At 42.9% G+C, this 21,154-nt stretch overlaps 1 protein-coding gene across 2 annotated transcripts in view; it reads right to left on the minus strand.

The window, feature by feature from the left end:
- Positions 1 to 21,154, minus strand: part of TRIM16 (tripartite motif containing 16) — a 680,679-nt gene that overhangs the window by 471,724 nt on the left and 187,801 nt on the right. Inside the window, exon 7 of one of the 2 annotated variants that reach the window (XR_014508322.1) lies at positions 12,838 to 12,964. The exons of the other annotated variant lie outside the window; for it this stretch is intronic. The gene's annotated coding sequence lies outside the window, so the exon portion shown is untranslated. Of the gene's footprint in view, positions 1 to 12,837; positions 12,965 to 21,154 lie in introns of those variants that run through there. 2 annotated transcript variants of the gene reach the window in all.

Consider the following 21,154-nt stretch of genomic DNA (forward strand, 5'->3'; position numbering starts at 1 on the left):
GCCCAGCAGAAAGAGCAGAACAGATTACTGGAGCAGCAGACCAAGAAATACAACAACCACATACCCCCTACCTCCCAGCCACCAAATAGAACAGCAGAGCCTTTGAGATAAGAAGCTAGGATGGTACAGATCGAGGCACCCTGTGTGCAAGTGTTATATGGGTCCTGGCCATACACCACTGCCCAGATCTCATGCCTCCCTTGCCCTGAAGTATTACAATAGGCATCCCCACTTTGTTCCTCCTTGAAGGTCTGGGTGCAGCACAATAGTGCATCTCTATGACTTGGCTGAAGCATCAGGAAACCTTCAGGCTGTGGTTTCATGTAATGAAACCCTCTGAGCAATTCACATTTTTCAGCATCATTCAGCAATGTTATGTTTTAGATGAGATGTAGTGACTCCCCTGCCTTTCTTGTTAAAAGAGGGGAAGATATGCAGGAACCCCCAAACTGCCTCACAAAGATCCCGAGCCTTATAATCTTCGAATTACCAACCTACCTTTTTTATTTGCTTCCAATTTGCTATCATAAACCCCATCTGTTTCCCTTGGCAGCTCCCTCGCCACATAAAAATGCAGCACTGCGATGATGCCTGTGGCTTATGGATCCAAAGCCAGGATCTTAAGGGAGAAAAATGATGGGAGCACATTAAAGATTCTCTTTCTGAGAAAAAGGCTGCAAACTATGTTTGATGAGGTAGGTAAAATTAGTTGGAGGATCTACCCAGTACAAAGAGTTCCTCTCTATGTGCTTTGCAGCACTCTTAAGGATTATCTGTCAGCAAACCACAGGGGCTTCAGACCCAAACATTTGAGCTTAGGAAGGGAATGCTTTTTTTGTGTGTGTGTGGCACAGATTGGTGAGGCACCAGTTCGAGTCACTTTATGCTGTGTCACATACAAAAGCCTTGATGCCTCACATTACATTAAATTAGGGTGGTCCTAATTTATAGAAGACTGTACTTTGCTTCAAGAGTGGGCATCTTATGACCTTATGAATCTTGTTGGTCCACAATTTACATTATCCCTGACCATTCCTAGTTATGTGGATTGCTAATTGCAGGGTGTGGATTCATCCAGTTTGGGACCATGGCAGGAGCTAAGGGTTAAAGCACTCTTTCTTCTGCTACAGTCCCCCGGTGGCCTCTGTTTCTTTCTTTGTTAAAATCACAGAATTGCCAGTTGCATGAATAACATCACATTCAGTTTGGCCCTTTGAAGACTGCATAGTGCATTATCAAGAAGGTCCAGGATTAGCGGGAAAAGAAGGGACAAAGTAGTCAGCCCAAGAGTGAGGGATAAACTGATCTCTAATATCTGCTTCTGCTAGATGTTGTGTTTATCAAACAGTTGATAAAAGGATGATTCAGGCATTTGAAAACATACATAAAGAACTCCCCAGCCTCAGAGATCTACCATAAATTAAACAGCACCCTGTTTAGTTTTGCCTCTCTATTCTTCCAATACTGCCATTTCCTCCAGTGAATTATAGCCAGGGGAAACAGAGCTACATGTTGGCTTCCAATTATTTTAGCCTGTGGAAGCCAGCAATAAGAACATATAAGCACTGTTGGATCAGACCAAAGGCCTGCCTAGTCCAGTATCCTTTTTCCCCACAGTGGCCAATCAGATGCCTATGGGAAGCCCACAGGCAGGAGATGAGAGCTGTTCTTCCCCAGAGACTAGTATTCTGAGGCATGGAGTATCTTATTCTGGAGGCAGCATCATGACTAATAACCACTGATAGCCATACCCTCCAGTCATTTTCTAATCTGCTTGTAATGCCATCTAAGTTGGTGGGCCATCGCCCTATCTTGTGGTAGAGAATTTTATAGTTTTAACTATGCACTGAGTGAGAAAGTACTTCCTTCTCCTGTCATGTTCAGCTGCCAACGTCTGCAGAGTTTGGTTTCTTGGCATACCACTGGGGGGGGGGGGATCACCTTTGTAGTGTGCCAACAACCAAATCCAATGCGTGCCAGGAGATGTGCATGAGTGGCAAGCCAAAGACTGAAGCAGCTGGAGCCAACCTGGGCAAGATATATTTTTTCCCCCTATGGCCACAACATACTGAAGTGATCGTGAGAGGAACAGGGCACAGCGGAGCCAAGGGAGTTGCTCACATACCAGGATGCATGAATCATGCGGCTTTTGCCGTGTAGGTCTGGCTCACACAACTTGCGACTTGCCAAGCTGAACGTCGACCACCAGGCAAGGGACCCAATAAGCCTGTTTTGAATAGCTCACTGGGACTTCTCAGACACGTGGCAGCCCCACTTTACAAGGCTGATGGGCTGTGTTTGGACTGATGAGGCATCAGTTCTGCAGGCCTAATTCAGGTTGGCTTTGACAATGCCCTCGAAGGAGCTCTCTATGCTTTTGTCCCTGTCGGCAGCATAAGTCAGCTTGACCTGCATCACAACTAGATGCAGGGAACCATTATGGCGCAAGTCCCATAGACTGCAAAATGAGCAGAGCATGAGAAGATGCTAAATAGTTTATTACAGTTGTGAACATGGGAAGGAAAGGGGATGGGGTTGAGATGACGTTCAAAATACAAATACAATAGTCCTTGTGTGAAGTGGAAAAAGCAGGGTAGAACATACAGTCCAGAGATGAATATTCCATCGGCACTTAAGCATAGCACTGGCACTGAATATTAAAACAATGAATAATAAAAACAGGCAGCTATCAAGGCTGTGCGTCACATGTAAACTTCTGTGAAACATCCAGCAGAGTACGAAAGAGTTGATCCTTCAACCTCACCCATACTTGCTCCTTTCAAATAAGCATTACATTACAGCTTCAAACCACTAGCAAGGTAAGGTGTTGAGGGAAGGAAACAGGATCCAAACTCATGTGGGAAATGGTTACCACTTAAAATGCCCCATTGCTAACTAATTTGCAGCATCTGACCTCAAGCATGGTTCAAACACAATATCACAGTGGCAAGGACAAGAAGGTGGAGTCGCCGTCCCACAACTGAACAACGCATGTGCATGCAGAGCATATAAAGCTGTAGAAGGGAGTATAAAGACCTCCATTGTCCCTTTCAAGCCACTTTGATGCACAATCAGGAAACCCCCTCAGAAAAAAAAAATGGGCTATGGTATCTGCCACTCCCCAACTCCATCTGGTGACATGGAGAGACATTCTCCAGGCTCTTTGGTCTCTGTGTTTAGACTCACTTCACCCTGAAATGTGCCGACATGGAACAGCAATGTCAGGAGGCCATGAATAAAAGCTTTCATCGGCTGTCACTTCCCATTACAGCAGGCATGACATGGAAATGCACTCGCAGTGGCCTTGGTGGTTTGGGAATTCTGTCAGGGCCTCGCAAAGGGGACTTTTCCATTGCCTACCAAGAAACAAAGTAATTGGCTGTCATTTTTCCTTTTGCTCCATTGATCCTTTCGAATTTTAACCAATCATCTTGGCTCATGGGAAGTCAAGCTTTCTGTCTTGAGCTAACTCGGCCTCCTTCCTCTGTCCTGCTGCACAGAGGGTTTTCCTGAAGAGACGGGTGGAGGCATTCACAAACCTCAAGCAGTCGTTTCTGGAGTAGACCTACAGATTCCAATCCCAGTAGGCTCCATACAGCCTCCTTGGCTGAGCTTTGTAAGCTTTTGCAAAAAGAGTTTCCAGAAGAGATACCAAGAGCTAAGGTCCAGTCTGCTTGGAATGAGCAAGAAAAACCCCCTGGTACTTGCTGTCAGAGTAGTAGTTTGACCCTTTATCCCAAGAGCGCTCTGCTCTAATTTTTTCAGCATACCAGCTGTCCACCTGGATGCCAGCACCAACCCACTAAAAGCTCTCTTCTTTACGGCTTTATGGACTTTGGAAGTTTCAAAGTGTACATTACATGGTTGGCTACGTTTTATTTTATTTTTCTGCCCTGCTTCAAATGCCTTGGTTTCTTACTTGAAAAAACAAAAACGCTCCACAAATAAAAGAGTTTTTAAGTGTTTCTTTTTTTAAAAAAAAAAAAGACTCAATTGAACAACAAAAATACAAGTATAATGAGTTTTGCTTTATGTACTATATGCGTCATTCATGGGCGTCATTTCTCCGTTTTTCAAGGGCAGCTTTTCTATTCTGTACAAAGTCATAATTAAGCTGCGTATGCATAGCATATATCAAAGAGGTGGGGGAGAAACCTGAGTGAATTTTTACGACGGAAATAAATAACTAAATACTGTGAATTCACAACCACCTGTCCCACAATGTTAGTAATGAACTCACACTTTAGAGGACCTCAAAAACTCAACATCATAATCATTCCAAAATGTAAGTTGTCCCCACAAAACCAGAGTTACAAACATAGTTACATCTGTGGAACTGAATATATATGATATAGTCAGGGATGCAGGCAAAGAGCTTCATGGGGCACCTTGAGTTTCTAGGTGTGAAAACTGGCAATAGAGTTTCCATAAGTTGTGATCATTCCTGATCACAACCTACAACCATGAATAATGGATTCCATTGGTCTTCAATATAGCAGCAGTAACACAAAATATCAGTGTATTGCTAGTTATTACTGTGTTGAAGAGGGAGGTTTTGACCCTTCTCTTTGGGAACCCTGACCTCCTTTTCATCCAGCAACCCTGAGGTTAAAGCTTGCAATAATCAGCATGTTGTGGAGAGCCAGTGAGGGAGCGGGTGGTGCTGTGGTCTAAACCACTGAGCCTCTTGGCCTTGCTGATCAGAAGGTTGGCAATTTGAATCCCCATGACATGGAGAGCTCCCATTGCTCTGTTCCAGCGCCTGCCAACCTAGCAGTTGGAAAGCACAACAGTGCAAGTAGATAAATAGGTACTCCTGCGGTGGGAAGGTAATGCGCTCTGGTTTCCATCACGGTGTTCCGTTGCACCAGAAGTGGTTTAGTCATGCTGGCCACATGTCTGTGGACAAATGCTGGCTCCCTCAGCCTGAAAGCAAGATGAGCACCGCAACACCATAGTCACCTTTGACTGGACCTAACTGTCCAGGGGTCCTTTACCTTTACCTTTTACCTAGAGAGCCAGTATGGTGTAGCAGTGGTTAGTGTGTCAGGCTCGCAGTTGGGCAACCAAGTTTCAGATCCCCGCTCAGCCATAAAGCTCATGGGGTTACCTTGGGCAGACACTGTCTCTCCTCAGGCTGTTTTGAGGATGAAATGGGAAGAGGGAGAGCCACAGACACTACCATGATCTCCTTGGAGGGAAGGCGATTTCTAGATGCAGGAGTTGTAGTCATTTTAAAAACCTTTAAGCAAAAAAGGTCATCATGGCAGGTCTCATTTTCTAACTTGAAAAGGTTTCATCCTCATTGCAGGTCTCTAAAAGGAATAACAATTGAATTGCAAGGTTATTTATGGAAAATATATTAGACAACTGAATCGTGAATATGCAGCATGAGGGAGCCTGTGTCTGTGAGACAAGTGTTTCTAACCCACAAGATATTTGAAATCTGGATGCTGTATTGCTATTTTGCATCATAAATAAAAGAGACACCTTTTGTGTTCTCATTCTGCTCTTACAAGAGCAAACAATGAACAACTCCTCAGAACACATCAGCCAAGGGCTTCACCACTTGCCTCACTGGATCCCTCCACAGCAAAATGCACCTCACTAATGAGGCTGAGAAAAGAAGAAAGGGAATAAACCATGTTGGCTGTAAGTGTTCAGCTCCAAAGTTCACAGGCCTCTCCTGGGGAATCCAAATGCTTCAGTCTTGTATATTTGTGGTGGGCTCTGGGTGCTTAGATCACTTGCTAAAATATCAGAGGATGGTTCCTTCTTTGAACAAATGCCTATGTTTGTAGTAGTAAACCAGCATCACTGCAACTAATCAAATGAAAACAGAGTTGTTGTTGTTGTTGTCCCCCCCCCCCCCCCGAGATAGAATTCTTAGACATCTGTGTCTTCTTGGATCAAAAGCTGCTGCTCTGGAAGTACATGGGTTCTGGGTGAATAAATAAGAACAGGCTGTAGGTAACAGTAAACAAACTGGCATTAGGCAAAGCAAAAAGCAAGGCAACAGCAATGGAGTAATGAAAATGAAAAGGTATATCCACATTCTATGCAACAAGCACCATTGTTGTATGTACATCAGTGTTATGACAGAGTTTCCCACAGCAAACACAGAAAGAGTGAACAATATACTCATGTCCTAGTCAATCAGGGGTTCTGGCTTTATACACTGCTTTATAAATAAGTGGGTAAGTAGTGAAGTCATCTCTTCTTCTTCTTCTTCTTCTTCTTCTTCTTCTTCTTCTTCTTCTTCTTCTTCTTTTTCTTCTTCTCCCCAAATAAATTGGGAAGATATATGGAGACATATATCTGTGTATATGGAGGAGAGACAGCATGTCAGAATTTGGCCAGACCCTTAAGTTTGTTAAACTCCCCATGTGCATGCAGTAATTTGGCTTTGTTGAAAATTGACCATTTTGCTTTCAGGACTGCTGAGAGAGACAGACAAATTTGCACACACACGCACAGCCCATAAGCCAAAATACACCACAGCCAACATACACCACAGCCATTGTCTTTGCAGACTTGGATGTCTCCTTGTATAATCTGTTTCAAAGGATAGTATTCCATAGAAGTGTCCTGATAAGCCATGAGCACACATTATTATGATCATCTGCCCATTGATCAAAGGCTAAAAGTACACATGGTTGGGCTTCTTACAACTAGATGATCCCAGATACTTATGAAGGTTGAAAAGGTTGAGGTCTGCAGCCTTTATCTTCATAAGTTCAGAATGAACCAGATCTGTCTATTATCTATAACATACCAGCTGCTTCTCTGTAGCTACTCTTTTGTTCTTGCGAATAAAAACCTCAAATATGTAAACTAATCATCTCTGTGCAGATGGGTATCAGAGATGTGGAAAAGTTCTTGTCCTCCATTTGTTGCATGAGATGACCAACATTGCTTTTTTCTGTTTCTGAATGACAGGGATTCTGGGGTTTTCGTAGTGCTTCAAGAAGAACCATTGAAGACCCAAAACCTTTCTATCTATCAAGAGGGCTAGCAAGTTAGCAACACCAGAGTGCTAAGGGGAAATTTGTTTTGGTTACTCTGCAAAACTATTTATCTGGACAAGTCCTAAGGATAACCACTGCAAAATGATCTCGGAGAAATCCTGCTATAGTTGCATAAAGTGGTGAATACTGCAGGAGTTTATGTCGCCTAATTTCAATTTCCCATTCCACTGAAGACACTGGCAAGAACAAGATGTAAGCTTGACGCATCAGATCCAGAATGTTACACATATGTTCACTCTTAAAAGAGTTTTGTGACTTGCCAGAATTGCTGGGTTGGATGTGGTATGTAGAATTCAGCAGGGGTGGAACCCAAACAATTCTGAAGGGTAGGTTTTCTCAAGGCCCTATCTTTTCAATAGTTTGCAAACTTGGCAACCAATGAGCTTAATTGGCTGTTCCCCTGTAGCAGCTGGACAATCAATGGAGCTCTCTGCCAGAACTCTCCTTTAAATAATTGGAAGATCAGCATCTCATACTCTTTCCTCCTTGGAGGTTTGCTGTTGTCTTTTGCAAGACCAGAGACCAGCCGGAAGGATCTTTCCAGACAATCCATTCTCATGCAACTCATGGGTGAACTGCTTCTCATTTGCTGCATGGAAACATACAAGTCACTCATTTCTTGTATGAGAAAAATAAGTGCTTTTGTTTCAGGACTACCATGTTTTTCTATCTCTAAAGCCATAGTCTATTCTTTCTGGCAGATGGGAACTGTGGTACCCCCCCCCCCGAACCCAATATGATTTAGTGCGCGGATGAAGAATCTGTGGCTCTGCAGATGTCATCAGATGACTCCCATACTATTGACTATCCTGGCCGGAGCTGATAAGAGTCAGAGTCCAATAACATACAGTATTGAAGGCCGCAAGTTTCCAGTTCTGTCTCAAAGACCCTTAGTGCATAGTATTTCTGGCATTCCTGATGATGAATGTAACTTCACCACATTCCCTAGGCTCATCGTGCCATTCTGTGATCCTTGTACAGAACATGCAGAGAAAGTGAAACTGTGTAGTCTAAACAAAGTGTATAATGCCATTGGCAATTTCTGTCCCTCCCTCTCTCTCTTTTACATGCAAACACAAAATTGGCTAACTTGGACAATAGCCAGTCTGAGGCAGAAGGACTGTGTCCATTCAGCTGGCTTTGTGTCTTCCATTAAGTTTGAAATTCTTGAAAGGTTACCCTCATGGAATGGAAGCTGTGACTCTTGCCAGGTTATGGTGTTTAAATGACCTGCTGGGAAGGTGTGCCATCTTTTGAGAAAGACCTACCTGAATCCAAACAGCCCTGGCTCACATGGTTAGGCCATTTAAATATTATCCCAGCTGTAGGAGAGTTATTTATAAAAAAAGTATTTCCTACATAGAAATTTAAGGGTCTCTGTAGTGGCTGTTTAACTGAGCTTTCTGCTGAGTTGAAAATTACAAGAATTTACAATGGGAATAGTCTGCATATATCAGACGATCTTTAAAAGTGTGCAGTGGGTTGCACAGCACAGTCTTCTCTGCCCTGTAAGGCTGGTTGGGGGAACCTGTGGTCCTCCAGATGTTGAGGACCATTGGTCCTGCTGGCTGAGGCTGATGGAATTTGTCCTCTAACAACATCTGTAGGACCACAGAAGTTTGCTGTCACTGCTATAAGGAAAGCTACCCTCCTACATCCTGTGACATATACTGTTCAGGTCATATTACTACTGCCTTTGCATCAGGATTTGCAAACCTAACCTGCAAAGGTCAAAACTTGAATAGGATAAGCAGCACACTCTAAATCTATCACCAGAATAAGACCTCAGATAAGCCCAAAGCTGTGGTATTTGAATGAGACAATGCCATATTCTACCCCACTCAACCTGGATCAAAGGTCTCTTTTGACTTTAAATCAGAGAAGGAGAGGATTTGTTGTTTGTCCTGGGCTGGCAAATCTGGCTTCAAACAAATAATTTTCTAACCTCCAAACTACTTTCCTTTCTGCACAGCATTCTGCTTATATCCTTTTGAGTGACCCTAACAGTTCCACAGGTTCCACATGCTTTTGTTAACAGTGGGGGGACGATGAACTCTTTTCCGTGCTCTCAGTCAGTCTACATTTCCTTTGCTCAGTTGGACTTAATTCTAGTTTACTGGTGGACCTGATTCGGCCCCCTTGTCTTTATTCAGACCTTCCCTTGCTGTGTTGCTAAGCAGTCTGAGGAGGATGCAAAACAACTGCCCACCACAGGCTCCCGTTCGGTCCTCTCTGCTTCATTTTGCCTGCAGGCACAATCCCTTGCTCTGTTAGGCTCTTGCATTTCGCAAGCTCCTTTGCAGATGCTGTTTGTCAAAAGGTTCATTTAGAGGCAGCCTAGCTTTGATTCAGTTGTTTATACACACAGTCTCTTATTTCGGTGTACTTCCTGGCCAATATGTCTGCCTCTGTTTACCTAGCAAGATGCTGCCATGGATTTCACTCAGGGCTCACCTCTGCCTAATGCTTTCATCTCTATTTACACATAAAGTCATGATTACAAAGTCAGAAATGGGGCTTGCCCGATGTTATCTTGAAGTTATAACAGCAGATACCGAACACTGATGAAAGGGAACATGACAAAGTCACTGCTTGGTGCTCAAAGGAGGGCTAGTCAATCAATTCTATTTGAAATAGATGCCCCTAAGAACTCTCTTTTTGATTGAAATGGGCATTGGAGGTTGTCTTTTTCTTTTTTTTTTGAGGCCCATGTTTTCTCATCCTTTTCCATCCCTTTGAAAGAGAAAATGCTGAGATGCGTAGGGTGGAAAAGAAAAGAATAGGAGCTCCCCAGGGTGTTAAAAAATAAAAACGAATAATGCAGTAATGCCAAATATTGTGAGTTATGTAAGTGAGAAAGAAGGTGGGGGACAACGGATTGGGATATGTCTTTTAATGAATGGCATATCAAGGCCTACACTTCAGGAGATGTCAAGTTCTTCCTTTGCCATGCAGTAACAAGAATTATGAATTATGAAGAGATATTTACGTATTTACTAAGCTTAGATGTATTATAACACAAGTGTTGAATAGCATTATCATATTTTATCAGAATTGAATTCTACATATCGAGTGTTACGCAACTAAATCATGGGTGGACCCATTGAAACCAATGTGCTTAAATTCATTAAGTCCATTGATTTAAATGGATCTGCTCTGAGAATGGCTAATGTTGGATGTCACCATATATTCATTGTAATGCAACATTTTCCTTGGAAGAAAATTAGCAGTGTAATCCTATGCATGTCTCTCTATAAGTAAATCCCATTGAGTTCAGTGGTGCTTACTCCCAGGAGTTAGGATTGGAGGCTAAATAAATTTTATTTATTGAGCTGTTTTTTAAAAAAATCACATGCTGCTCTGCAATGTTTCTGTTTCCAAGGTAGTGGATACATCATAATAATGAGATGTTTTTTAAAAAAGGCAAAACAACAGATAAAACATTAAAACAGTGGAGCCAATAAAAGCATTAATGCATAACAGCAGCTGCAGAGAAAGCCCATTCAAACAGTAATTTAAAAGGCCTGGGAAAAGGCCCCCTAACACATGCATTTTTGTACGTACTATTTGCTTGCAGAACTGTGTCACAAAATTCAGAGAAGTGTGCATTTCGGAGGATAATTGGGTTTCAGTTTACGTATTGATTTGAAAATTGTGAATTAGGTGATTTATTATTAAAATGTAAATGCAATCACCCACCATCACCATTCCTACTGAGGTATTGTGCAGAATCCAGACAGTGTCTCCCATGCTTGCACAACCTTTGCCTTTTCCATATTAGAATCATAGAATAGAATCATAGAATCATAGAGTTGGAAGAGACCACAAGGGTCATCGAGTCCAACCCCCTGCCAAGCAGGAAACACCATCAGAGCACTCCTGACATATGGTTGTCAAGCCTCTGCTTAAAGACCTCCAAAGAAGGAGACTCCACCACACTCCTTGGCAGCAAATTCCACTGTCGAACAGCTCTTACTGTCAGGAAGTTCTTCCTAATGTTTAGGTGGAATCTTCTTTCTTGTAGTTTGGATCCATTGCTCCGTGTCCGCTTCTCTGGAGCAGCAGAAAACAACCTTTCTCCCTCCTCTATGTGACATCCTTTTATATATTTGAACATGGCTATCATATCACCCCTTAACCTCCTCTTCTCCAGGCTAAACATGCCCAGCTCCCTCAGCCGATCCTCATAAGGCATTGTTTCCAGGCCTTTGACCATTTTGGTTGCCCTCCTCTGTACACGTTCTAGTTTGTCAGTGTCCTTCTTGAACTGTGGTGCCCAGAACTGGACACAGTACTCCAGGTGAGGTCTGACCAGAGCAGAATACAGTGGCACTATAACTTCCCTTGATCTAGATGCTATACTCCTATTGATGCAGCCCAGAATTGCATTGGCTTTTTTAGCTGCCGCGTCACACTGTTGGCTCATGTTAAGTTTGTGGTCAACCAAGACTCCTAGATCCTTTTCACATGTACTGCTCTCAAGCCAGGTGTCACCCATCTTGTATTTGTGCCTCATTATATTATTTAAACGACTTTTTCCCCAGGTCCAAGCTAGGTGTGGTATTAAAATGGTGAATGTATTTAATGCACTGGAGGAGGAAGGGATTGGTGTCAGGACTATAGAATATGGCAAGGGGGCTTAAATTCCTTCTCCATCCCTGGTCGCAATGGAAATTGCCTCTTGAAGCTGCTATTAGCCCAGGAGGGAAGGTTCCATTGTCCTCCCTTTCTCCTGCAGCTGTTATTTAAAGAGGCTGAAACTAGATGTGTTAAATGTAATGTCATGGCTATTTTAGCTCTCAACAGCAAAGAAATTGTTTGGATACATTTGAATGCCACTTTTTGCCTCATGGTCCCTTCCAGATCTTTAATTCGATGATGATGATGATCTGAAAATGTTCCATAGGATAGCAGTCCTTACAGCAGACATGGATATTTGTGGCCTCAGTGTGGGGTTCAGGAGCTCCTAGCAAGCCCTACTGAAATTCCTCAGGTGTCAGGCCCAGATCATGCAAGATACAAGAGGACTTATTTATTGGAAGGGCAATCTCTATTAACTGAATCCTATCATATGAAAGCACTCCAGACATCATTCCCTCCGTCAGTTTAAATTAACCATTTTATTCAATTGATGGGTTTTTTGTTTTTTAAAAAGTGAAAAATATTTAACACATTAGAAAACCACTTACAGTTATAGGGGGAGGTAGGGTGCTAATTAGCAGGTGACAGATATAAATGAGAAAAACCATTAAACATAACCATGTGAGAAATGTTCCTTTTCACAGTTTAGAACAGGGAGAAGAATTACATATAACATCTTTTACAACTTTCTCTCAGGGCTCTTCCCACACCCCGCCTCCCCAGTACTGAGGTCTAAATTGAAAATAACATGGGTCAGAGAAATCAAGTGAATTTGCATATTTGATTTTCACATGGCTGTCATCATTTGCATAACACTTGCTTGAAGATGATGAATGGTAGACTGTACTGCTGGGGCATCTTGTCTGGTGTTAGATGATCAGTCACCTGTGAATGATGTCTTTTCAGATGTACTAAATGTTCAGTCATGGAAAGTCTTCACTCACTGATAAGAAAAAAAGGGGAAGGTTGGTATGGTTTGGGGTTTAATGGATTGTACGTCACATGAAGCACCTGATATTTAAATAGGATGCTCAGAATAACTGACATTGCCTAATACAGTGGTACCTCAGGTTACAGACGCTTCAGGTTACAGACGCTTCAGATTACAGACTCTGTTATCCCAGAAATAGTACCTTGGGTTAAGAACTTTGCTTCAGGATGAGAACAGAAATTGCGTGGCAGCGGCACGGCAGCAGCAGGAGGACCCATTAGCTAAAGTGGTACCTCGGGTTAAGAACAGTTTCAGGTTAAGAACGGACCTCCAGAACGAATTAAGTTCTTAACCCGAGGTACCACTGTAACTGGATAAGTCCACACAATCCATTCCAAATGCATGTGGTGCTCTCCTAGTATTCTGAAGGATTGACCTGACTGAGGGTAGGCGAGGTAGAGTAATCAATTGGGTGGCTGGCTGGGAGTGATTTCCACAACAGACACATTTCTCCACCACTGTGATCACACTAGCCACTTCCAAGGAGCAGAGGCTGAATGCATGGAGATCCTGGTTTACATAGGACATTTGTTGTAGGGATGTTATTATGAAAATAATGTATTCTTCAATAAGGCTCATGCAGGGAAAATCTTATTGGGGGCCAACACATGGAGACAAAAGTGGTAATAGAACCAGCTCACAGAAAATCGGGTAAGGAATCCACTTCTCAGTACCATGAGCTGACATTAGACATTGTGTAAGCTTTGAAAACATCATGCACGTAAAGTTATTTTAGATCACGTGGCTTACTATCAGAGCTCTGAAATGCTTTTCACAAGGTCAAGCAAGCCATAATGAACACAATCACTCTATGATCAGGATCTCCTACACTGGCCTTGGTTTAAGTAAATATAGCTGCCTAGCATGGCTGTTTTGCAAATCAGAGAAATGGCGATGAGGAAAAGGGGTGCTTAACATAAATATAAACCAGCCACATGGGTTTGCTAATTACCTCTTAAAACAACTTCTTAAATTTACAGGAGATCCTGATCATGGATTTCATGTGCCATATTTGATCCAAGGAGGTGTTTAAGCTCCTTGAAGTAAGGAGTTTTGGATGGAGGGAGGAAAGGAAATGGAATAGCTACAAAGTGTATCCTAATTCTGCAGCAACCTGTATGACACCACAGCCTTTGCTGCACTGCTTTGAAATGCCATTGCTATGGGATGTTGCCAAAGCCACCACAGTATAAAGACTAGAGTAAAAGGTAAAGGTAAAGGGACCCCTGACCATTAGGTCTCACTTTATTGGCCGAGGGAGCCGGCGTACAGCTTCTGGGTCATGTGGCCAGCAGGAATAAGCCACTTCTGGCGAACCAGAGCAGCACATGGATACGCCGTTTACCTTCCCACCGGAGAGGTGCCTATTTATTTACTTGCACTTTGACGTGCTTTCGAACTGCTAGGTGGGCAGGAGCAGGGACCGAACAATGGGAGCTCACCCCATCATGGGGATTCGAACCACCGACCTTCTGATCAGCAAGTCCTAGGCTCTGTGGTTTAACCCACAGCGCCACCCGCGTCCCTAAAGATTAAAGTAACCTTCCCCAAATTGGTGCCTACAACTTTCATAATCCTTACCATTGGCCATGATGCCTAGGACTGACTGGAGCTAGAGTCCTACAACATCTACACAGGGCACCAGCTTGGGGGGGGAAGGATGCAATCTGATCTTCAAGGTATCTCTGCACCAAAAGGTGAAAGTACATTATAGGACTTGGGTGCCAGAATTATTCTGTTTTGTTTCGTTTTTATTGTGCAATTCCTACTGTAGCATCTGGCACAGGCTACTTTGGTAACAGACGGCTAATGTAAAAGAACATTTGTTCAGAACCAATGTCAGCATCTCTGTGTTGTTTTAGCCTATCCTGACTGCCTCACTATTGGGTTATAGAGCAACCACAGAGTGGTATACGGCAGTTTATTTTAATAACACATAAAACCAAACACACAATCCCCAGTGAAAAGCAATCAGAGCACTCACCATTCAGCTGGAAATATGATCTTTCCGTTAGGTTGCTACCAAGTGCTGGTGAAAGTGGACATCCTCGGAATGAACTTCCCTGAAAACTCATTGGATCCCAGCTAATAAGTTCCTAATGTTAGTTTGTGGGACTGGAGACGTTTATCATATGACGACTCAGCTGCTCCTTCAACTTACCATCTCAGCCTCAACTCCAGTTCCCCCGCATGCCCTTGGTTTGAAATCAAGCCCTTTCCCATCAACCATAGGATTTCCCCAGGGCTCTTCCATGCCTTGCTTAAATCTTTCTAACTGATGGCAATTTTGACCTGCAGGAGAACAGGAAGTGCCCTCCAAATTCCTTTTTGGCCCTTGTACAATCTATTAAGGTGCTTAAGCTGCTCTTTTACTCATAAAACATTTTTTTTAGTCAAATGCAAACTTTGAAACTGGGGGGGGGGGGAAATCCCAACATGATTAATTATCCTGAAATTGGCCATTTATAGCATGAACTCCATAAAATGGAATGCATGATTTAAGGCACTCTCCAAGAATGTCCTGTTTTTCATTCCTTTGCAATCAGAAGCTAAATCTTTGTCGTTCTCTCCCATGAACGAGATGGAAATGGTTTAATATTCTGCCTTCCTTTAAATTATACACATCACATTTATAATGGGACGTAGTCCATTTTGTTGCCAAAGCCTGCTCGGTTGGATCATCTATTAAAGTGTATTTATTTTTATGACAAACAAGAAAAATGACAAAATAGCTACTGAGCTCTTGTTAATGAAGACCAAATGTGTCCCTGGGCACCATTCATATTACCCTCATTTGTACAGTAGCTAAGATAACTTCCGCCTTCTCAGAAGTAGCCCAATACCTATGATGGCCTAAGAAAAAGAACTGGATTTTATAAATGAACACATGAAGTTGCCTCATATTGAGTCAGACCAATGGTCCATCTAGCCAGGGAACCATGGTGAGAAATTGATGGCCTCTAGCGTTTCCGTGCGCTGCTCTGGTTCGCCAGAAGCGGATTAGTCATTCTGGCCACATGACCCGGAAGCTGTACGCCGGCTCCCTTGGCCAGTAAAGCGAGATGAGAGCCGCAACCCCAGAGCCAGTCACGACTGGACCTAATGGTCAGGGGTCCCTTTACCTTTACCTTTTTAGCTGTTATTGGACTCCAACTCCCATCAGCCCCAGCCAGTATGACCAGCTCCCATCCTCTCTGACCACTGGCCAAGCATACTGGGGTATAGTGCCAGACTAAGACCTGGATTCAAATTAGGGTTGCCATATTTCAAAAAGTGAAAATCCCAACAGAAAGGTTGTTCATCTTTTTTTGCAAGATCTCAAAAAAATGAAATTTTCGACACTGCCTGCATGGGTTGCCATACATCCAGATTTTCACAGAGGTTAAAGTGATTTCCACTGGGACACTGTTTTCAATGGCCTCTCAGCTGTTTAACCTACCTCACAGGGTTGTTATGAGGATAAAATGGGGGATGAGGAGAACCATCTACACACCTTGTACACCAATCTGGTCTGAAACATTGTGCTTGCAATTGGAGTAGATATGAGAGCCAGAATCTTGGTTCAGACCATCATTATCCTGCTATACACAGGCTGCTGGAGAAACCTATGTAATAATTGCATCCTGAAATAAGCTAATAATTGTGCCTGGTTGAACTTTTTTCCTTTGGATATCACAGGTGAAAGCCTATTTGTTAAGCAAAATGTGAGGGTGAAACCGAGGAAGGCACTAAGTGCTTCAAATGGCTCATTAGTTACTTCAGTTTCTCATCAGACCATGGCTGTATGCAAACCTAGAACCCTCAGTGAGTCACGTACCTGGCAAGAAGAAGCATTCTGTGTTTCATCAGAGGGTAGGCCGGCCTGGGGTTATAGTACAGAGGACTGGACTTCTGCATCTTTGATAGTTGTGAAGAGAGGATTTCAGCAGGTGTACCTTCTCGTACAAGATATGCCTACTGACACATCTATTAAAAGTGCCAGGGGGCTCTCCTCTTTTTTTACCTGCTCACTCTATCAGGAGGCAAAGATTTCAGTAAAAGAAGATTCATGGTAAAGTTGAGGAAGGACCATAGCTCAGTGGTAGGGCATCTACATGCAGATGGTCCCAGGTTCATCACCAGGTTAAGGCTGGAGTGGTTGTTCATCTCTTCCTCCTTTATTCCTCAAAGAAAACCCCCAAAACCCCCCAACTTTAGATTTAGGACTATTTTAATGCCAAAACCAAGGCACGGTTTCCTAAATTCTGCAATACATTTGGAAGAAGGAAATAGAACAGAAGTCCCTATAGTCAATCAAACTCTTTCTTTAAAAGATCATTACTTGGATTCCATATTCAAGGACAGTTTCCTTCCTATTTTCCCTTAATGTTCCATTATCTGAGAACTAAGAAAAGATGCAGCTTAATAGAATCCAGACAGGCCTACAGAGCTATAAATTCTTCACGGGCTGGTGACATGCCCAAGTTATAGTCAACTTGGATTAAACCATTTTGTATATCCTCTTTCTTAAAGGCATTACAGCATATACCAGCAATTTGAAAGACAGAATATCTGGATGAAAGCACATAGCACTGATTTGTCCTTGGTCAAGTGATAAACAAATTATTTGCCCTCCAGCACTTACTGAGGGAGAGATGGAAAGGCAGGCATAAGTGAAATTTGTAAGAATGCATGTTTCCCCCTAAAGGGATCATGGGCTAGAATAACAGAAATTAGTTGGTTCCAATGAAAAGAAAGCTTATGGAACAAAAACTGCTTATTGCCAGCATTCCATCCTTGACTGTATCAGGGGACATGCCAAACATGTGCAGATCTCAGTAGCACAGGAATTCTGTTGAGCTGGATGAGGCCCCCATGAAGAATCAGATATCCTGCTCCTATAGACTAATGTACCCAGTTGGCTTCCAAGCTATTGCCTGGCTTGGCTGACTCTCCTGCCTTTCATCTGGTTGATCTGTGCAGTTAGTGTATTTCCCATGTGGCAACTGATCCTAAAGGCCCTCCTCCCAGCAGGTAACAGAGCCCAGTTTTTGCTCAGTTTAGTGAGGAATTGTGGGTAGTGAAGCTGCAGAGAAGGTGACTAGAGGCAGGAAAACTCACATCATCTGAGCACAGCTTAGAGTGCATTTGAAAGCCTATGCTTTGGCATTGACTACAGCAAGACTATTGTTCCTTGCCATCACTGTTGTGCCTGCTCAGTAGAGCTGTTTCATTTGGTGACAAGCATCTTGGTGACAAGCATCTTGCATTGTGGTCTCCCCAATGAGGCAGGTGACCCCTTAGGAGCCTACTGTGACCAACTTGCAACGTACTTTGCAGCGAAACTCATCCACGTCTGACCTCACTTAAATGCTGCTGTTAGAACAGGTCTTGTGTGCGGAGCTATTGCATGTCCTGTTACACTGGATGAATGACTGTTGATTTCACCTATGGATGTCAACATACAGACCCCCCTGCTCATGTTATCCTTGCCTATTGTTACAAGCTAGGAGAAGCTGGGTCTGTTATTGATAGCAAATATGCCTTGCTGTCAAAGGGTATTGTGCCCTTAGTATCAAAACAGGTGGCATATCCATAGTCACTTCTTTCAATACATAGCTGAAGTATGGTGATTCTGGATTGCCATCAGAAATCTGATCTACAATCTTTAAAATGCTTTTAGGCGAGTCAGTAGCACAGATATCATTGGAAATTACACCATGTCAAATGGAACAGTGTTCTGTTTGATGGGACTAGATTTGCAACTAGATTTGCTTTTTGGAGAACTATGCAATACCATAACAGTCTCATCTTTTTATGACTCTCTTGTTCTATCCAAGCACATTCCAAAAGTGCTGCAAAAGAGTTGCATGTGTATCCAGAACTTGCTCCCAGATCCTCCAAGTGCCCCTATTTTCCAGGGACAGTCCTGAATTTACAGAAGCCGTTCTGGTTTGTGATTTGATCCTGGAATGTTCCGCTTTTCCTTAGGACGTCCCTATTTTCATTGGAGAAATGATGGAGGGCATGTGCTTCATGGTACACTGGAAGTTGCCTTATACTGAGTCAGACTTTTAGTCTACCTAGTTCAGGGGTGTCTCTGCTAACTGGCATAGATTCTCCAGTGTTTCAAACAGGAATCTTCCTCAGTCCTATCTGGAGGTGCCAGGGATCAAATATTGGACCTTCTGCATGTGTTCTGCCATTGAGATGCAGCCCTTCTCTGGTCTTTGAAAGGACAGTGTTGCCAGCAGTCACATTTACCATAAATAGATGTACCATGGGATGTGCATATATATTCACACGCATGTATCTGCCATGGATACAGGCCTGAATCATAACACTGAACCAAATATTGACATGCGAGAATTAAAAAGGAAATATTAGAGCAGCCTTGCTCCACCGGGTCCCCTCGCAATTTTTTGAAGTACAACTCCCATCAGCCACAGCACAAATTGCTGGGGATTTCATTTGGGAGGACTGAGCCCTGATTGCCCTAATGGAGTGCTGGTACTGAGAGAATATGAAATGCAGGTGACTGGGAAATGTACACCTAGACACAGAGCGCATTTGAGAAGTGTGTTTTCTTTTCTGTGCAGGTTTCCACCTGCACCCCCAGTGAAATCAATGACTTACAAAAATGCTTACACATAGCATTTCCAGTTGTGAGTACAAGGTAAAAAAAATATACACAAAAGAAAAATCATGTGTGAGATAATTTTACCACTTGTAGAAGTGCCATATCACACACCAGGTATTCCTAGGCTGATGCTTTTCACAATTAAATATTTTTTTAAAGTATGTGTTGTGGGTTTTAGCATTCAGGGGAGGTGGGTAAGGAGAGGCTACAGTAACTAAGAGCCTTTTAAGTTTTTTTAAAATATAAAAATATAGAGAGAGAAACACTATCTACCATGAAAGTCATAGGTGAGGATTCCAATTCATTAGGACCCAAAGCCATTGGGAGTGGTCATTAGGAGAGTTTGGGTGAGATGTCCTTAGTATTCTGATGATACCCAGCTCAATTTCTTTGTAACATCTGAATCAGGAGGGGTCATGAAACTCCTTGACCAGTTTCTGGACTCTGTGGTGGGTTGGATGTGGGCCAATAAACTGAATCCTGGCAAGATGGATGCCTGTAGGACAGCTGCAAGCAGGAACCAAGCACAGAAGCAGTCCCTCACTGTGGTTTCCAACAACTGATATTCAGAAGCATTATTGCCTTCTGTTTCCTACTTGTGGTTTTCTCATAGGGATCTGGTTTATCACTGTGTGAAACAGGATGAGGACTAGAGAGGTCTTTGGTCCAGCAGGGCTCTTCTTATGCTCTTATGTTCCTTAGGACAGGAGCCTAAGTGTCCTTTAAGGGAATGCCCAAGACTAAATTTGGAAAATTAGATTATGGAACAGGCATTAAGCAACCCCCAATTCCCTAATCTCAGGCGCTGGGCTGTAAGTAGATTCCACCTTTAGCCTCATCTTCATTATGAATACCAATAGGTTCAAGCCTAAATCAGGATCTGGAGCTAGGTGTGTTGTGATCTAGAGTTGAGAAAAGGTGATCATGTTAAATTTGGAAGCAAATAATAAAGGCTAATAATAAAGGAGAGTCAACTAATCACACAAACACACTACAAAGTGATGAGATGGGGATATCTCATCTCTTGGAACAGTCATAAATGGGATGGAGGCACCAAGAAAATATGGATAGCCGTGACAGAAGCAGCTCCTAATCTGTTTTGTGAAGTTCCACCCTCCCTCTCCTCCCTTTCCTATGTATCACAGCAAGAGCGATCACATAAACCATCCCTTCAAAGTTAGCATAATGGTTCAACAGGAAGCTAAATTCTAAACAGAGCTTGGGAATTATGAATTGACAGAAAGTATAAAATAATCCCCAGCCATGTCATGTGAGCTACTTCTCAGTTATTTAGGCTTGATTTACTTCCAAATGCAGCAAAGAATCTGCAGCGTTGACTTTTTCCAGTGTCTTAGTCCGTCCCCCATCCATTCCTTTGAAAGCACCCCCTCCCCAATGAGCTGCTGCGATTGTTCCTTCTCCAAGTATAGATGTGCTTAATTTACCCTAATACCTGACACACAAAGCTTCCATTATATTACTGTCTAAGCTCTTGGATTTCATGCAAAAAAGACAGGCAATCTATCCTCTTGCCATACTGTAATTCTCTCTCAGCGCAGGAGACGTAATGAGATCGACAGACGGTGGTTTCCAGTACACAGCCAGGTGGTGACTGTCCTGGGCTGCATGGCTCTTTGCATGCTAGGAATGGGCAGAGGAGATCTAAGGAAACCTAAGGACCAGCAATAGATGAAACTTCTGTTCCAAAAGACAGTGAGCCCAAATCTATTCTTGGACCAAACTTCAGTGGTTAGAACTGCTTCATGGCTGCTTTGTATTATCCTGTTTGAGAATTGCTTAATGAAGAACCAAGAAGCAAAAGAAGAGAGCCTGGGCTGGAATCAGCTTCTCTCCATCCAGACTAGAACGAGCTGC

The sequence above is a fragment of the Podarcis tiliguerta genome (assembly GCF_965153285.1).
Source record: "Podarcis tiliguerta genome assembly, chromosome: 2".
NCBI classification, from domain to species: Eukaryota; Metazoa; Chordata; class Lepidosauria; order Squamata; family Lacertidae; genus Podarcis; species Podarcis tiliguerta.